Source organism: Aquarana catesbeiana, linkage group LG02 (assembly GCF_042186555.1).
Source record: "Aquarana catesbeiana isolate 2022-GZ linkage group LG02, ASM4218655v1, whole genome shotgun sequence".
Classification (NCBI taxonomy): Eukaryota; Metazoa; Chordata; class Amphibia; order Anura; family Ranidae; genus Aquarana; species Aquarana catesbeiana.
Genome location: NC_133325.1, coordinates 764,015,018 through 764,033,926, shown reverse-complemented (window position 1 = coordinate 764,033,926; position 18,909 = coordinate 764,015,018). Strand labels below are relative to the sequence as shown.

Sequence of the window (18,909 nt, the reverse complement as noted above, 5' to 3'; positions counted from 1 at the left end):
TGGAAATGTTGTGTTATTTCAAGCACAAACGGCCTTATCTTCTAAATCAACTTCTGTAAACTATCCCACCGTCATGTAAGGGAAGTGAAAAGAGAAAGATGTGTTTGTAGTCCAAATCAACAGAACAGCCTAGTGTAACCTTCTTCAGGTGTCCATTTCACTGCCTGTGAGAAGTGGACACTTCTGATTGAATGTGTGCCATTGTCACCGGGGGGGAGTGGCAGGGGACTGGTGGTCACAGGGCCCCATCTTGGATCAGTGGTCCCCTACATGAGAATCAAAAGAAGCAAAGGACATGGACAAAGTATATACACCATATTGTCAAATGTATTGGAACACCTACCTTTACAATCACATGAACTTTAATGGCATCTTAGTCCATAGGGTTCAATATTGGGTTGGCCCACCCTTTGCAGCTATAACAGCTTCAACTCTTCTGGGAAGACTGTCCACAAAGTTTAAGAGTATGTCTATGGGACTGTTTGACCATTCTTCCAGAAGCCCCTTTGTGAATTCAGGCAGTGATGTTGGATGAGAAGGTCTGGCTCGCAATCTCCGCTCAAATTCATCCCAAGGGTGTTCTATTGGGTTGAGGTCAGGACTCTGTGCAGGCCAGTCAAGTTCCTCCACCCCAAACTTGCTCATCCATGTCTTTATGGACCTTGCTTTGTGCACTGGTCCAAATCATTTGGTGGAGGGGGGATTATGGTGTGGGGTTGTTTTTCAGGGGTTGGGCTTGGCCCTTTAGTTACAGTGAAGGGAACTCTTAAGGCGTCAGCAGACCAAGACATTTTGAACAATTTCATGCTCTCAACTTTGTGGGAACAGTTTGGGAACGGCCCCTTCCTGTTCCAACATGACTGATCACCAGTGCACAAAGCATTTCCGGATTTTGTTGTCGGAAAATTTTATAGCAAGCTCTCAAACTTTGTGTGTCGGAAATTCCTATGGAAAATGTGTGATGGAGCCTACACAAGGTCCTATCACACATTTTCCGTCGGAAAATCCGACCGTGTGTACGGGGCATAACAATGCTGAGAGTCACACCCCCTGCAATATCTTATCCCACCGTGGTGCAAGCTTACATGAAAGTGACAACTGTGCTCTGAATTCAGGAGCCGTGCAGCATTGTTGCCACACCATAACAGGAAGCCGCATTAGGTAGACTTAAGGCTTTTTTTCTCAAAGACTAGGTGCAAATACTCTCCCTTTCTAAGTCACCCCTTTTCACCACTCCTACCCACCTCCGAGCTCTATTCCTTGGTTCCACCCCCTGCCCACCTCCCAGTATTGCCCTTTATAGAGAACACAGAACTAAGTGTCATTTTTTGGTGCCAAGTAATGTATATGAAATTTGTTAATGATAACAAAAAAGCAGTAAAGTAGATCCCCTGCAGCCAGTGACAGCAATAGACCCTCAGCAACAATAGATCCTCCCAATAGCCATGGACCACACACACAACAAAGTGCCCCCAGCACAACAATAGACCCCCCAGCAACAGATCTCACCACAGCCAGAATCAGTAGAACCTCCAGCAATAATAGACCCCTCCCTCAACAGTAGATTTCCCCCAGCAACAAATGATCCCCCCCAGCAACATAAGACCCACCCCTGGCAACAATAGACTTCCCCAGTAACATTAGCCCCACCCGCAAAAATAGATCTCCAGCTAAGATAGATTCCCCAGCAGCCAGCATCAGTAGACACTTCAGCACAACCCAGAACCCCTTGCCAGTACATACAGTCAATGCTGAAGGTACCGGAACTGTGTTTCCCCACGTTCTCGCTGAAAAAAAACCCTGAGTGGACTTCGCTAGTAGGATCAACAGGTAGTTGTGGAACTTTCAGAAAATAGGAAAAAGTATACCGCGCTTGTGGAACATACAAATCAAACTAAAGCAGCTGCTAAAGTGAGAAACATGCACAAAAGTACAATAGAAAAAATGTAGCAGCGCTAAACTTAAACAAACATTAAATAAATAACCAAATATGATTGATAATCAGCAGTGATATGGTGAAAAGTTCATCGAAATATTTTTGTTTTAACAAACACAATTCTATTATTAAGGATGATCTGAAGTGGAAATGTCCATTAGTAGGAAATAAATCGTGTTCAAATTCCATATACCAAGTGTAAGTAATTGATATAATAAGTGAGAGATGGATCATCCACCGCAACCAAAGTGAAACACCACACAGAATGGGCGCTTACCCCAACGCAAGCTATACGAGCCTGCAGCTTATTACCCCGCCAGGGCCTTTATCCGAGGACAGGGAAAACCTTTGCCCCAGCAGGATCCTAGGGATGTGGTCAGCAAACAGCCCAGATCACCGGAGTCCCGGGTTCAGATAGGTAGTCAACTCCAGGTACCGTTCAGATATTCCCCAGAATAAAAAGAACTCACCATAGCATAATACTGACGGACCATCATTTATTAAAAAATAGAATAACACTTACAATTTCCAAGGTTTAAAAAAACATATCAGCCGGCCGGCTAATACGAACGCCCGTCCACTTGGACTCACACGCGATGACGTCAGCACGTCAGCTCCTCCCCACCCCCTCTTTCAGTTGTGAAACTTTGCAGTGGGACCAAGAGAATACTGTAATTGCAGATGCACTTAAAATTGCTGCAGCACATGTTATATAAGGGAAAACCTAGTTTTAAGGTGTCCAGCGCAAACAACATCTGAATAGCAGTAAACGGAGGAGAAATACCTAATCTTGTACATGTATGTTAGGTATCTATTAAGAGAGGTTACCATTGGCCAACTCTAGGAAGTGGGAGGTGTTCACTGACATTACTGGAGCTTCCAGAAGAAATGCAGCTTTCAGAGTTTGCCGTACGCTTGTAGTCAGGGCCTAAGGCTGAGATACTCAACCTGGGAGAAATCACATGCACACAGTCTGGGATGTTGTATAATATCTTGTATATTGTAAGAGTGTTGACAGAGGTACTTGCAAATAGTAGTTTTAGGCACTGGTGGTGTTTCAGGCTAATGCGCCGTACACACGGTCGGATTTTCCGATGGAAAATGTGTGATAGGACCTTGTTGTCGGAAATTCCGACCGTGTGTAGGCTCCATCACACATTTTCCATCGGATTTTCCGACACACAAAGTTTGAGACCAGGATATAAAATTTTCCGACAACAAAATCCATTGTCGGAAATTCCGATCGTGTGTACACAAATCCGACGGACAAAGTGCCACGCATGCTCAGAATAAATAAAGAGATGAAAGCTATTGGCCACTGCCCCGTTTATAGTCCCGACGTACGTGTTTTACGTCACCGCGTTTAGAACGATCGGATTTTCCGACAACTTTGTGTGACCGTGTGTATGCAAGACAAGTTTGAGCCAACATCCGTCGGAAAAAATCCTAGGATTTTGTTGTCGGAATGTCCGAACAAAGTCCGACCGTGTGTACGGGGCATTAATCTGTATTACCAGAGGACGACATCTGCTGGAGGTGTGGCGAGCCGTAAGATAAGGCAGTGGCAATCTATGATGCTGAAGAGCTTCCCCAATGACTGGTATAAGCACCAGAAAGTCTGCAGAGTGCAAGCAGTGTCTCTGCATTGACCGTTTCTTTTTCAGGAAGCACGCCCTGCACTGATAACTGACAAATGCAAACTCTGTCCCTCACCTTTCCACTAACTCCAGGTGAGCCTGAATGGCCGACGCACTCTAATTTAGAGAGTTCCACACCAAGATGGCTGTCAAAGGTCATCAGAATTAACAGCGTCCAGCAAAACATCTGCAACCTTTCTGACAACTAAGGCCGTGTACACACGAGCAGACTTTTCGGCAACAAAAGTCCGACGGCCATTCCACCGGACTTTCGTCAGACTTTTGACGGACTTGCGACGGACTTTTGAATGAACGGACTTGCCTACACACCAAAGTCCGACGGATTCGTACGTGATGACGTACGACCAGACTAAAATAAGGAAGTTGATAGCCAGTAGCCAATAGCTGCCCTAGCATGGGTTTTCGTCCGTCGGACTAGCATACAGACGAGCAGATTTTTTGACCGGACTCGAGTCCGTCGGAAAGATTTGAAGCATGTTTCAAATCTAAAGTCCGTCAGATTTTCGACTGGAAAAGTCCGCTGAAGGTCCGATGAAGCCCACACATGATCGGATTGTCCTCCGGACTCGGTCAGTCAGACCAGTCCGATCAAAAAGTCCGCTCGTGTGTACGCTGCATAAGGGATCTCTCAAGAAACAATTCTCCTTTAAAGGTCCCACTCCATTAGTATAACGACACTGCACCACCTACTGAATAGAGGCCAAGTTACACCTGCCTACACTTTTCCCTCCTTAACGCTACATAATCTCAATATTTAACAGGTAACTGTCCTCTGGTGGTTCTAGCAGGACAGCGTTCCTTTCCATCAACAGGATATTCAGTAGAAGGTTGTTCTGAGGCTTCAGATATCAGAGGGTTATCACTAACAGACACAACACCATCACTTGGGTCTTCAGACATGTCCACAACTTGCTCTGCTGGATCAGTGGTCAAGCTTCAATAGGAGGCAGGTACCATTTCACAGGAGCCTCCTGGATTGTTGAAATGTCAATTGTACCTTCACCTCCCAAGTCTGCAGCAGGCCTAGTACAGAAGTATCCTCTAAATATACAATGCCTCAATAAGTTTTGATGCAAATGTTAGCGGAAATTTCCTTGACTCTCCGCTACAATATCATAAGCTGGAGAGTTCAGGAATGGTTGCTTTTTTGGAGCATAGAAAGATTTTGGAAACCAAACCATTCAAATAAAACTGAATTGCCGCCAGGCACTCATACACTCACCCCATAAATAAAGAGGTGGGGCTCAGTGGCTAAATAACATAGAAAAAACCCTATGCCAAAAGAAGATAGGTATAGAAAAGTACCACTACTCTGAGCTATAGTGTCTGAAAAGAATATTAACTACAATGAACAAAAAATTTAATTTATTACATAATTAATACAATAAGCCAAATACAATTCATAAAATCATTGATCCTTCACTAAACACCATCCATAGACAACATTGTCTGGGGACAGGCAGGACAAACAGACAAACAAACAAGCAAGACGTCTGAGCGCTACACATGCATCTGCAATGGAAACTATATAAATGCACTTCAAAAAGCAAAGGACAAAAATTGAGGAGACACCGCCAGAGCCCCACAGTCCTGATATGGATATAGGAAAAAAGGAGGTAAATGCAAAATTTAAAAATCAAAAACCCTGGGGACTGTGGTATGTGACTGAGGTACACACGGGATGGAACACTGTACAGGAGGCTTTTTGTGGATGGTGTTAGATAAACCATACACGCTGATAAGAGGAAATACGGAAATGTAGAGTATTTTTAGACAGCATGAATAGTCATGCATAAAGCAAAGGTCAATTCCATCTCATGTGTACCTCAGCCACATACAACAGTCCCCAGGATTTTTGAATTTTACATTTGCCTCCTTTTTTCCTATATCCATATCAGGACAAATTTTGTCCTTTGCTTTTTAAAATGCATTTATATGGTTTCCGTTGCAGATGCATGTGTAGAGCTTAGACGTCTTGCTTGTTTATTTTTCTGTTTGTCCTGTCTGTCTCCAGACAACATTGTCTATGGATGGTGTTTGGTGAAGGATCAATGATTTTATGAATTGTATTTGGCTTAGTGTATTAATTATGTAATACATTGAATTTTTTGTTAATTGTAGTTAATATTGTTTTCAGACACTATATCTCAGAGGCTATATGTAGTGGTACTTTTTTATACCTATCTTCTTTTGGCACAGGGTTTTTTCAAGGTTGCTTTTTTACCCGGTATGTCTCCCACCTGGGTTCCAACTTGTTGCCACTTTCATATTTTGATTTTTTGACTAGTACCCTGTCCCCTCGCCTTTAGGGTAACAGTTTAAAAGCAGCTTCATCAGCTAAGTCCTGATGACGTTCCAAAACCACCTTTTCGGCTCTTTTCAAATGACTCCACTGCTTTTGAACCTAGTCATTGGGTGTTTCGAAGAGTCTTCAGCAACAAGTTCACAAGTAGTTGGCCACTAGACCTGAACATCAGGAAGAAGGGTGTATTACCAGTAGTTTTGTGTACTGTATGGTTGTAGGCCCAAACTACTTCTCCCACATGCTGGTGCCACTGATGCCAATGTTCCTGCTTCAAGGTCCTCAGCATGCTAAGTAGTGCAGTACTGAAATGCTCACAATCGCTGTTCCCCCGAGGGTGATACAGGGTTTTTTGCAGATCCCATTTATCTGACACAATTTTAAGAAAACTTGAAACTCAAAATTGGGGCCATGCACAACATGAGCTCAAAACAACTTGGCCATGGTGACTGCAGCCTGATCACGAGTCAGAACCACTATGACAGAAGTTATAAGGATTCAGACGTGGAAATCACTGAAGGAGTGGTCTGTTCTGTGGGCAACTTGTGTAGGGTACATCTCTGACATTCTTGACAAGCCTGTTGCACCTTATCTATCAATCTTGGGCAGTAGAAAAAAATCACATGACATGAGCAATCCACACCAAAGTGCCCTATACAGGCATGCAGAAGCTGTCAAAACTCCAAAGCAGCGGACTGAGGGATGACTATTTGGTATATGTGGTGTTTCTTGGAGGGAATTCAAGCATACCGGTACAACAATGCCTCCTGTATTTTTAAGTGGCCCCACTGCTGAATTAACTTTTTCACTTTGGTGAAAAGCCGAAGACACTCTTGATTGGAGAGTTTTTATTTCTGGAAAGGAACCTCCACCTTATGCTATGTCAGAGTCTTTTCCTTGTAGAGTGGCCCATTTCAACTGCCTTTGGTGGCGGGTGGGTAGTTTGATCTACCAACACAATTCAATCTTGCTATTATTGTACTTGTGAAGGAGCCACTTCAAATTCTTCTAAACACTGGTCTACATCCCTGTGCAGTTGCTCTACAGGGTAGCAAGACAGAGCATCTCCATTGCTGTGTAACCTTCCTGGCTTATAATCGACCTTATAATTAAAACTGGCTAACCAAGCCACCCACCACTGCTCTAGGGCTCCCAGTTTGGCCGCTTCTAGATAAGCCAGAAGTCAATGTAGATTTCCACCTGCCCTCCTGTAAGGTATATTGCAAATGTTTCAGTTATGGCCCAGAACAAATCCAACAGTTCTAGTTTGACAGAGCTGAAATTGTGGGGATTATGTTCTGTATGCTGTAGACTATGGCTGGCATAAATAATAACACGCTCAACTTCATCTTGTTTTTGAGCAAGCACAGTGTCTAGGCCTTGAAAATTTCCATAAGTGTAAACCCCAGAAAGGTTTGTATAGTCAGCATACACCAACCAGGGGGCCGTAGTCAGACAATCTTTGTCCTGGATGGAAGGAGATGACTTGCCCTTCTGCTGAGTAGACTGTCCACACAGTAGCTATGTAAGAGGGGACACAGTCTGAACAAATTTAGTAATAAAATGTCAGTAGTAAAGTACCAGCCCCAGGAAAAAATTAAGTTCAGTCACAGTTTTGGGCACGACCCAGTCTTGCACCACTTGTATCTTGGTCAGATCCAAAGATGCCCCTCCAGGCTCCACTACATGGCTAAAGTACTGTATCTGGCTTTTCATCAGATGACTTTTTTTGGCTTCAGCTTTAGTCCATACTGTTTCAAAGAGTAAAAACTCAACCAAGGTGCTAAATATGACCCTCAAAAGTCTTTGAAAAGATAATAATGTCATCCAGATAAATTAGTATAGTCTCTTAGTTAAAAATCTTCTAACCAAACCAGTGTTCCACGATACTCTAAAAGGTACTGGAGGCATTTGTCAGGCTGAAGGGCATCTAAATAAACTTCTACAGTCCTAGAGAAGTAATAAAAGCAGCCTTGTCTTGATTCTCCTCTCTCACAAGCACTTGCCAGTAGCCACTAGACAAATCCAAGTTTGAAAAGTAACATGCCTGTCCTAAGACCACAAGAGATTCTTCCCCCTGTGGCAGGGGTAAACATCTCGATGAGTATATGCATTTAGCTTATGATAATCCACATAGAAGCATAGACTGCCATCTTTCTTCCAGACTAGGACTATGGGGACAGGCCACAGGCTCTGACTTTTCCCGAACAACCCCACTCTGAAACATATTTTGGATTAAGTCTCTCACGGTCTGGATCTGAACCTAGGACCTCTGTGATGTCTGGCTGTAGCTCTTCTCACTGTGCCCCTTGAGATACTGGACAGTGCCCTGTTTAATCCCTTGAACAATCTTGCCTTGTATCCTGTTTCTGGTGAAACTCATCTCCACCATCACAACTCTACTGCTATAGCCATTAATCTCTGAGCCTGACCCCTGACTGTGACAGAATAATCTGGAGGCCACTATAGCACATGCTGTGACTCCTTTCAGGAAACACATTTCAAAGCTGCAAGGGTTACCTACCAAGAAAAATTTCCCAAACTGGAAAGTATGGTAAAAAGGCAACAGCAGGAAATCCATGCACTACAGAAACAATTGCTGGATTTACGTTCCCGAGATGATACTAACGCATGTATACTTCTTCGACTTAGGTTCAATGGAGACCACTGCTATAACAGGGGTTTCCTTAACCAATGTTGCATATACTTCTGAGAAAAAGAAGGTATTGTTTGTTATCAACCTCCCGAGGAAGCCTTAGTTTGGGCCCCCTTATGTAAAATAAGACAGTGCAACTCTGAATAATTGTGAGACTTATGTGACGGCAATAAATTAAGTTTTTTATGATCCCACCTGCTGCCCTACTGCCGAAGCAAAGTTGCATAGTTTGTGGCAAGGTAGAGGCTCTGTTGCTGATTTCCGATGTTGGATCTCAGATATCACTTGGAACTATGCAGAACAAAAGAGTTGGTTCTGCCAAGAGCTCTCTGAACAGGTAAAAGATGAGGCTTTCATCTATTTACAGTATGTATCAGAACTGATCAGAGACTGACAGAAAAGAGGAAGGAGAGACTGTGAATGTTTGGAAATAATGGTGGCATGTGTTTCTTTGCTAGTCAAATAGTTCAGAAGGATCCAAAAGTTTCTCTGGATTCCAACACTCACAAACCTATGCAGATTAATGCTGTTAAAAGAAGAAGAGAAGATGTTCAGAGAACTTATGTCTATATTGTGGGGACTATGGGCATTATGCAGTTCATTGTCCCAACAACGTTAAAGGAACAATTGTTGTGACTTTATAGTGCCTGAACAAAAAAACTCAATTTCCCGGTCTCCTCACTAATTCATGAAGAAAATAAAGTACATTTTCTACTATCTTATTTTGTCATCCCTATTAAACATATCACTGAGGGCCATGAAATTCCTTGCTTTGCTATGCAGGACTCTAGGGCCCGGGGGGACATTATGAGAAATACACTGATCCCTATTTATATTGAGATGGTTGATTGTTCACCTTTATCTTCAGGGCCTGTTACCCATGAAATGGTTCCCTTTTAACGCCAGTTTGAGGCCAACCATCATGAGACTATCAGCTTTCATCTGATTACGTCACTCAAATGTCCTATCATTGTAGAAATTCCTTGATTTTCTACCCATAATCCCTCAATTAACAGGGAAGCATGGGCTATAATGGACTATTCTTTTTTGAAAAATAGGACCCTACCTTGCTTCTGTGCATCAATTACAGAGATTTGAATAAAATCACTATTAAAAAAACATTATCCACTTCATTATCCACTTCCCTTAATCTCTGAAATACTGGAAACACTTTGTTCTGCCAAAGTCAGATTTACAGGGCATATAACCTTGTTTGTATTTGTCCTGGATATGAATAGAAAACTGCCTTTAGAATCAAATATGGGCATTTTGAGTCTTTGGTTTTGCCTTTTGGCCTTTGCAATGCTCCCACAACTTTTCAACACTTCATTGATGTTTTGTGAGATCTGTTGGACCACTTTTCAACTGGATGATATCCTCATCTTTTCTCATAACCTGGTGGAGCCTTGCAAGCATGTTTCCACTGTCTTTTATGATTAAGAAAGAAAAAGTGTTTGCATCAAACTGGAGATATGTGTGTTTGAACAAACCCAGATCCAGTTTACAGGATACTTTATTTCTCTAGGAGTGGGCAAGGATCCCGAGAAGATAAAAGCAGTGGTGATTTGCCATGCCCCCAAGAACATTAAGGAAATACAGCAATTTGTTGGATTTGCCAAGTTTTACAGAGGATTCATAAGGTATTTCTCCAAGGTAATAGCACCAAATACACAGCTTTTGTCGTGGAAGTTGATGCTTTGCATTCTGCCTTGGGAGATATTCTTCCTCAGCAAATAGAAAGAGAAAAGATGCAGCTTAATCCTTGTGCTTATTTCTTTTTGGTTAATTCCTTCAGCTGGAAAAAAAAATATGACATTGGATATAAGGAGTTGCTGGCAATTAAGGAAGCAATTTCCGAGTGGAAACATCTGCTGAAAGCAGCCAAGCATCTGGTAACCATTCTCACTGATCATACAAATGTAGAATTCATTTGTTCTGCTACGAGATTATCTTCTAGACAAGCATGTTAGACCCTATTCTTTTTAAGGTTCAATTGTGTTATTTCATACCAACCTGGGTCAAGGGATAGTAAGGCCAATGCGCTATCGAGGATGTTGTCTGGGCTTTTCCAGGAAAACAACTCTGAATGAACAACCCTGCCTCGAAAGAACTTTCTAGGAACCACGAGCTCCAAGACATTGTTGAGTTTCCTCAAAGAGGGGTATGAGAATTACCTTTATCCTCCCAAAAACATTTACCTCGAGTACAAGAATGGCTTTTAGACTCAAGCACATCGCCTCCACGTACCTGAATCGGTTGGGTAGAATCCCTCAGTTGGTACATGACTCTTAAAGCCTTATCAAACCCAAAACCAAAATGCAATATATCGCAGCTTACCAATCATTACATGTGGTGGCTGCATCAGTTTTCTTTTCATTGGCTTTCCCCCCGCCCCCTATTTTCACTTGGTGATCTGGCCAGTACCACACCTCATGTATTAGAGAGACTCAACTCTGGAGGAATAAGAACAGGAAGCACAGCAGACAGCAGCATTGTCAGTTTGAGGGGAAGGGAATGTTAAATAAATTAGCAGATTTAGAACCACTAATAAATTCAAGCCAAACTCCAGCTCACGGTTTATAATCAGTTACAGCACACAATGTATTTCCTTTTGGGATAAAGGTTTTGCGTGAATAGATAAAAGCTAATCATTTTAATCACCCCTGCCAGTGTTAAGTGATTTGTGCTTAAAGTCGTTTGTCTCATCCAAGTAAACTGATACATTATGCTGGAGAGTTTGTGCTGTGAAAAACAACAGATTTGCTGGCTTGATTACTAAATGAAAATAAAAGAAAGAAAGCCTACAAAAGGAAACTAATACAGCCATCACATCACAGAATTGGTAAGCTACAATATAATAAATGTTTGTTTTGAGTTTAATACTGCTTTTAACTTGCTGGGCATTTTGGGGTTTCTAAAGACAGAAAAACTTTTATCACGTTCCTTTTGGTGGCCTGGTTACGAGAAAGGTCTCTAACCCATGCAAGCAATAAGACACCTGGATCTTCTCATTTGGGGTTACTTTAACACTAAGTTCCATCAAGACCATGCTAGTCAATTCCTGTTGAGTGCATGGTCGATCCTCCTCCCTTGAAAGAGATTAACACTATCTTGGTAGTCTTTGACCGTCTCACTAAAATGGCTCATGTAATATTAGTTAAGGGAATACCCACACGCAAACACATTTTTTAACTATATGGAATTACTGATGATGTTGTGCCTGACAGATGAGTACAGTTTACTTAGCAATTTTGAAAAAGCTTTTGCCCAGCTTTAGGTGCAACTATTAATCTTTACTCAGTTTTTCATTCTCAGTCAAATGGTCTTTGAGGTTTTGGCAGTTATCGTCAGGATGACTGGTTAGACTGAAGTTCACTTATAACAATTTGAAAAAAAACTTCACTTACCAAAGCCCTTTTTTTTCTTAAAATAATTGTAGAGGTATTTTTCTAAAACAAACATGTCATAGTTACCTGCTCTGTGCAATGGTTTTGCACAGAACAGCCCCGATCTTCCTCTTCTGGGGTCCACCACCAGCGTTCTTGGCTCCTCCTCCTCGTGGGGGGGGGGTAAAGTATGCTGATTAATTACATTCACTAAGAAACTCCCCAAAATGCTTAGTTTTAATATAAATCAGTATTAAATATATCAAATGTAATTCCTAATTTTTGCAAAGTAAAAAAAAAAAGAAAGAGTCTTGGATGCATCTGAACAAAATGAAAACTAGTGTCAGTCATCTTTGACTCTGCTTACACCATGTTAATGCACATGTTCAATAAATAATTATTGGGAGCTGTAAAAGTTATTTGATATTTAGAATCTAATTTGAATTGCTTTTCTGAAACATTTTTGTTTTTTTTTTTTAGTCTTGTGACTGGCCCAGCGCCAATCAGGGCCGGCCGGATACAGACTCACACTTTAGAGAACAAAGCTTTTTTGGTTATACTTCTCCACTGGATCACAGGAGTGCAATTAGTCCTGCATTTCTGTGACCTGTTTTCAGCCAACAGCGGTCATAGACCTGGTCCAGGCTCTGAAAAGATCCCGACCATATGGTCAGGATCCGACAAGAAGCCTGGACTGGCAGTTGGCTCAACCTCTCAGCTAGCTCCCGAGATCCTGATCCAACCGCCTCCTCTGCACAGCCCAGCATTTTCAGTGAGCAATGGAGGGGCAGAGCAGAGAGCTGGTGATTGACAATCACTGCTGTGTCCAGGCTGAAGCCTGAGAGCTGAGCGATCAGCGATGTTTGATCTCTCAGCTCTCGCTATTATGCCCTGTACACACGGTCGGATTTTCTGACAGAAAATGTTCGATGGGAGCTTGTTGTCAGAAATTCCGACCGTGTGTAGGCTCCATCTGACATTTTCCATCGGAATTTCCATCATACAAAATTTGTCACTCTCAAATTTTCCCACAACAAAATCCGCATTCGTAAATTCCGATCGTGTGTACACAATTCTGACGCACAAAGTTCCACGCATGCTCGGAATCAAGCAGAAGAGCCGCACTGGCTATTGAACTTAATTTTTTTCGGCTCGTCGTGCGTGTTGTACGTCACCGCGTTCTTGATGTTCGGAATTTCCGAATTTTCCAAAATCCATGGATTTTGTTGTCGGAATGTCCAATCGTGTGTACAGGGCATTAGGGGTGGGGGACAGCTGCAGCTGGAATCAGTGCTGCAGCCATCTAGGTAAGTATGATTGTTTAGTTTTTTTCTAATCTCCTACTTCTCTTTTAAAACTTCCAAAAAGTATGAAGATTCACCCAGTTTTTCATATCTCACTACTTACATACAGGGTGAAAAATAATTTTTTTGGTTGAAAGAATTCTTGATTCCATAATCTTTAGGAACAAATTATAATATCTGGTTCAATGGGAAGGATATGGACCAGAGGAAAAGTCTTGGGAACCTGAGGAGATTGTTCATGCTACCAGATTGACAAAATAGTTCCACGTTTTCTCACAAACCTGGCTCTAAGACATCCAGGGGCCATCTTGGAAGGAGGGGAGTACAGCCAGGGTCCGGATCCAAACCTAAGACCTCAGTATAAAAATTGTGAATACCTCTAAAATGTGATTTTTAAGGCAATTTACAGATGAAAAAATACATGTATTCAACAAATTTTATTGATACAAAAACATCAACATAATAAAAAGAAATCCCCAATTGGGAAACAGAACAAAGAAAACACATGTACATGTATCATAATATTGTGCAATGATTATCTAAAAGTGGTATCACCCCACTACCATCCATACAAGTTGCAGATGATGTTGGGTAGTGGGGGTATCCAACGCGTTTCGAAATGTGAATAAATTCTATTCTTCTTCAGGGACTAATACCACTTCTGAAAGTATAGAGTACAAATGCTATTTAGAATCTAAATTAAATATCATGTAGACCTTGGGGTCCGTGCCGGACCTGGAGGGTCTAGTGTGGATTTTGGGGGGGACCCCGCGCCATTTTTTTTTTTTTAGTTTTGGCTGGGGTTCCCCTTGGTGTCCGTGCTGGGCCTGGGGGGCCTGGTGTGGAGTTTGGGGAGACCCCCCGCGTCATTTTTTTTTTTTTTTGGTTTTGGTTCTGGGTTCCCCTGTGGGGAATTCTCATGCCGTTTTTGTCGGTGAGCTTTTGTGTGTGTTGTCGGGCTGGTGATTCATTGATGGCCGCGAGTGGTTTTGGGTGGCTTTTTTTCCTTTGAGGTGTCGTTTTGCTGTCGGGCTGTTCTGGACGCGGGGGGCGTGTGCCCCTTTGCAGGCGTGCTGTGGACGCCCCCCAGGTGCGAAATTTAAAGGGATATTACACTTTTATTGTTTCACTTTAAGCATTATAAAAAAATATATATATATCATGTAGACATTGAAACAAATATAAAAATGTCCAACCTACAGCATTCCCTCAAAAATCAATGATTATCATAAAAGTCTGCAGCACAAAGCCTTTCACCACATAAGAGGACCACTGGATAAAATCCCATAGAGGCACCCAAGCCAGGAAAAAATGTCTAGGCTGCAAAAAAAAAACAAAAAAAACACAAAAAAAAAAACCACAAAAGGAATATATCAGTGAAAATACACTCCAGTCTAGATTTATAGTAAATGCCTGCCTCACCAGAGATCCCCCGATCCCCATAGGGGAGGGGGTACCTAAGGCGAAGCAAAGCAAATCCAAAATTTAGGGCCAAAAAATACTTACTGGACAAAGGCCTCAAATGTATTTGGCCAATCAGCCGAAACAAGTGGCATTACAAGTAAATTGCAGCCAAAGACTAGCCCCCCCCATAAAGCAGCAACCTCACTGTGAAGCCTTCAACGGCGTTGCGAGAAAAGGAATGGCGCCGATGTGGTCCCCGGCATCTCCTTATATCTCCCAAGTGGGCTGTCCCGCACACTATACCTAAGACCTCAGTGGTATGCTCCTCTTGCTGTGCCACCTGAGATGCTGGACAAATCTCTATCTGATCCCTTAGACAATCTTGCCTTGTATCTTGTTTTGTAAACGTTGAACTCTTTGTTCCTCCGATGATCCTTTTAAATAAAATCTATAATAATTCTGCTTTTATTTTATATTTGTTTCAAATATTTGGACTGTTGTTTTATATATGCTCTTTGCTCCTCCCATGAACTTCCCATGTGTCTGCACTTCTTGTTTGTCAGATTACAGTACCCTCTCCAGCCGATATCTTGCTTCTTGCATATCTGTAGTTGTCCCTTTTTTTAACATTTTTTCCTGATGCCAATTTGTAGTTACTTGATACCGACCCTTGATTTGTTTACTGACTATGCTTTTGGTTGATCCCAACCTGCTCCATCGGTCACCAGATCCGGGTTTGCTCACCTCCTGTTTCCTCCCATTAAATTCCTGATTTCAGCTATGTCTCTGCACTACCTGTTTGCCAGATTACTGAGCTCTCTCCAATCGATATCTTGCTCCTTGCATACCAGCAGTTGTCTTTATCTTCACTACCATTTGATTTGTTCCTTGGCTACACTTCTATCTGGTCCCAATTTGCAGCCACTTGTTACTGACCTTTGGCTTGTTTACTGACTATGCTTCTGCTTGACCCCAGCCTGCTACATCTGGGCACTGGATCCTGGCTTGCCCCCCTCCAGGCTCCTCCAATGAACTACCTGAGTTAAGTCATGTCTCTGCACTGTTTGCCAGATTACAGTGCTCTCTCCAGATGATATCTTGCTCCTTGCATACCTGCAGTTGTCCTTATCTTCGCTACCATTTTCGCAGGACAACCTGCAGTTGTCCTATTTTTTCCTTGACTACACTTTCGCCTGATCCCAACCTGCAACCACTTGTTATTGACCTTTGGCTTGTTTACTGACTACGCTTCTGCTTGACCCCAGCCTGCTACATCTGTGCACTGGATCCTGGCTTGCTCCCCTCCTGGCTCCTCCAATGAACTACCTGAGTTAAGTCATGTCTCTGCACTTCCTGTTTGCCAGATTACAGTGCTCTCTCCAGATGATATCTTGCTCCTTGCATACCTGCAGTTGTCCTTATCTTCGCTACCATTTTCTCAGGACAAACTGCAGTTGTCCTATTTTTTCCTTGACTACACTTTCGCCTGATCCCAACCTGCAACCACTTGTTATTGACCTTTGGCTTGTTTACTGACTAGGCTTTTGCTTGACAACATGCAGTTGTCCTTATCTTCTCTACCATTTTATTTGTTCCTCAACTAAACTTTTGCCTGATCCCAACATGCAACCACTTGTTACCGACTGTCACGGAACGTCCCACACTCCGCTTGAGTGCTTCCGGCAGTATACCGCTTCCTAAGTTCTGGAACACGAGTCCAATGGATCTGGCTATAGGAACCCCCAAGAACTAGACAACACCAGTCTTGGAGTACATCAGGACTAACTCTTTATTTGAGATCTCACACACATTTATACAGCAGGCTGACTCAAAGCTAACCTAATTAACATGAGCTAATTTACTAAAAAATTTACCCAGACCAGATGACAGACTTGTGGGCACCGAGCTTCACACAGTGGTATAAACACAATAGCTGGAGCTAATTACAATTAACAATACAAACAACAATCTCCCCCCCTCCTCAGCCTAGTCATCAACAGTTCGTCTCCTAGCCAGTCCTGGAGGCTAATGTGATCAGCTCACATAATTAACAGGTTGAGTTCAAAATCAATAAAACCAATAATAGTCTCTACATACATCCTGGGAGATATTGTGGACAAATATTACTGTCCCATTTTAAGTAGTCCAAGATATATTTTCTCACTCACCCTGTGCCAGGATAGCACAGGGTGACTTAGACATAAGATATATTCTGAGTTCCACGGGCCCTCCCGTCACATCTCTCCCCTTTCGGCAGAAGACTAACACAGGAGGAGACCCCAGACGGGTTGACTCCGAAGTTAGTAAGTAGCTCCAGTCCTCTAATGCCTGTACCCACACAGTACCCCAAATAAATTGTTCCAAACAAAGCATTACTCACCCAGCCAACCTCTGCCTCTCTCAGAGAACATATCTGCCGCTGGGGAGAGGCCTGGACTGGCCCTTCTCCCTGGAGTCCTTTCTGCCGCTGGAGAGAAGACAGGGTGACTGGGCTCACTCCGTCATGCTGTTGGGGATCTGGGCCCACTGCCCAGCATCCCTGGGGAATACAGGTGGAGACTGAAGTCCCATCCACCTTCACAGGAAATCCATCCTCTGTTAGTTGAGGGCAGAGTCCAGCAGTCCTCGGCCCTGTTGCCAGCCCTTCTGCTGGAAACCCCACACCATCTGTTCCGGCTAACTGTTGGGGAGGGAGGCCGACCGCCCCGCCTTCCTGGAGCTCTGTAGTTGTTGCCGGTGCTGGGCAGAGGTTGGTAACACTCTGCCCTGTTCCCAGCACTTCTGCTGGGGACTCCGCATCCTCCGCTCCGGCTAACTGTTGGGGCAGGAGGCTGGCTTCCTCCACTCCCAAACTGTGTAGCTGCCATTGGGGAGGTAAGCCGGCTGCTTCCTTTTCCATTCCCTCATCTGGTTGCTTGGACGACATGTCTATGGTACTGTCTCCCAGGTGCACTGATCTTTGCTGGTGAGGGAAGGCCGCTTCCTCCACCCTGGCCAACTGTTGGGGAGGGACAACACACACCTCCTCTCCCTTCTCCCCCTGTATCTGCTGCTGGGAAGTGATTGCCACCTTCTCACCCTGGGCCTCCGAAACTGCCACAGGTGTGGGGCAGAAGTCTTGGACCCTCTGTCCGGTTGCCAGATCTTCAGCTGGACAAGTTTGTTGTAACTCCACAGATACTGCTGTTGGTGCTGGGCAGAGCACAGTGAAGTTTGGCCCTAATACCAGCTCTTCTGCTGGAGGCTCATCAGGTTGTTCTTCCTCAGCAGAAAAGTCTATTAAATACCCTATCTCTATAACTGGTGTCTGGGGATAGAGGTTCCCCATCTCCTGTCCATGGAACCCAGAAGATGTTATCAGTGCTGGACAGAGGTTAGCAGAGCTCTGCCCTGTTGTCAGCACTTCAGGTTTGGGGACGGCAATATTCAGATTTTCCACTGCCGATTCTCTGGCATGGTGCTGAATGTGTTCTAGCAGTTTCCTGTATGCCCTTTCCAGATGCTGTTCCTTCCTTAGCAAATGGTCCAGATCAGGTTTGAGCTCTGAGACCCCTGCAAGACCGAGCATAGCCTCTCTATATTCTCGCAGGTCCTCAAGGTCAGGCTCCCCTTCATCGCCACACATAAAATGATCTGTAAGGCTCTCCCACAGCAATCCAGGGCCTCCAAAGTCATATCCCTCCAGAGAGCATTCTGTTGTCTCCCCTAAATACCCCTCCTCTGCGTGCTATTGCAGAGCCCGATAATGATTGTCCAGCTCTATCTCCTGCTGGACCAGCCTGTCCAACTTAGTCACCCATTGCTCCTGGGGCTGCTCTCCCAGGAATGCCATCCGCAATGCCCGTTGGTCACTGGCCCGTTGCTCTTGGGTTGGAAAGCACTTGCCCTGTTTTATACCAGCGAGCTGGAGGGCTCCAGTCCAGAGCTCCACCCGAATTTGCTGCCTAAGCTCCAGGTATTCATTCTCAGACACAGTCCTGGTGTATGTTGAAAGGATGATCCGCAGCAGCCCCGGGAACTCTAAAGCCAGGTCCATATCTCCACTGGGGTGACTGAAGTCTGCTATCCTGATCTTGGATCCAGGTGGAGGTTTAGATTTCCCAGACTGCAGGAAGCTTTTCCGCTGCTTGCCACCAATGTCACGGAACGTCCCACACTCCGCTTGTGTGCTTCCGTCAGTATACCGCTTCCTAAGTTCTGGAACACGAGTCCAATGGATCTGGCTATAGGAACCCCCAAGAACTAGACAACACCAGTCTTGGA

The 18,909-nt window shown here is 43.7% G+C and overlaps 1 protein-coding gene across 3 annotated transcripts in view; it reads left to right on the top strand.

The window, feature by feature from the left end:
• LOC141129293 (beta-1,3-galactosyltransferase 5-like) overlaps positions 1 to 18,909 on the top strand; it is a 119,763-nt gene that overhangs the window by 89,091 nt on the left and 11,763 nt on the right. The gene's annotated exons all lie outside the window — the stretch shown is intronic.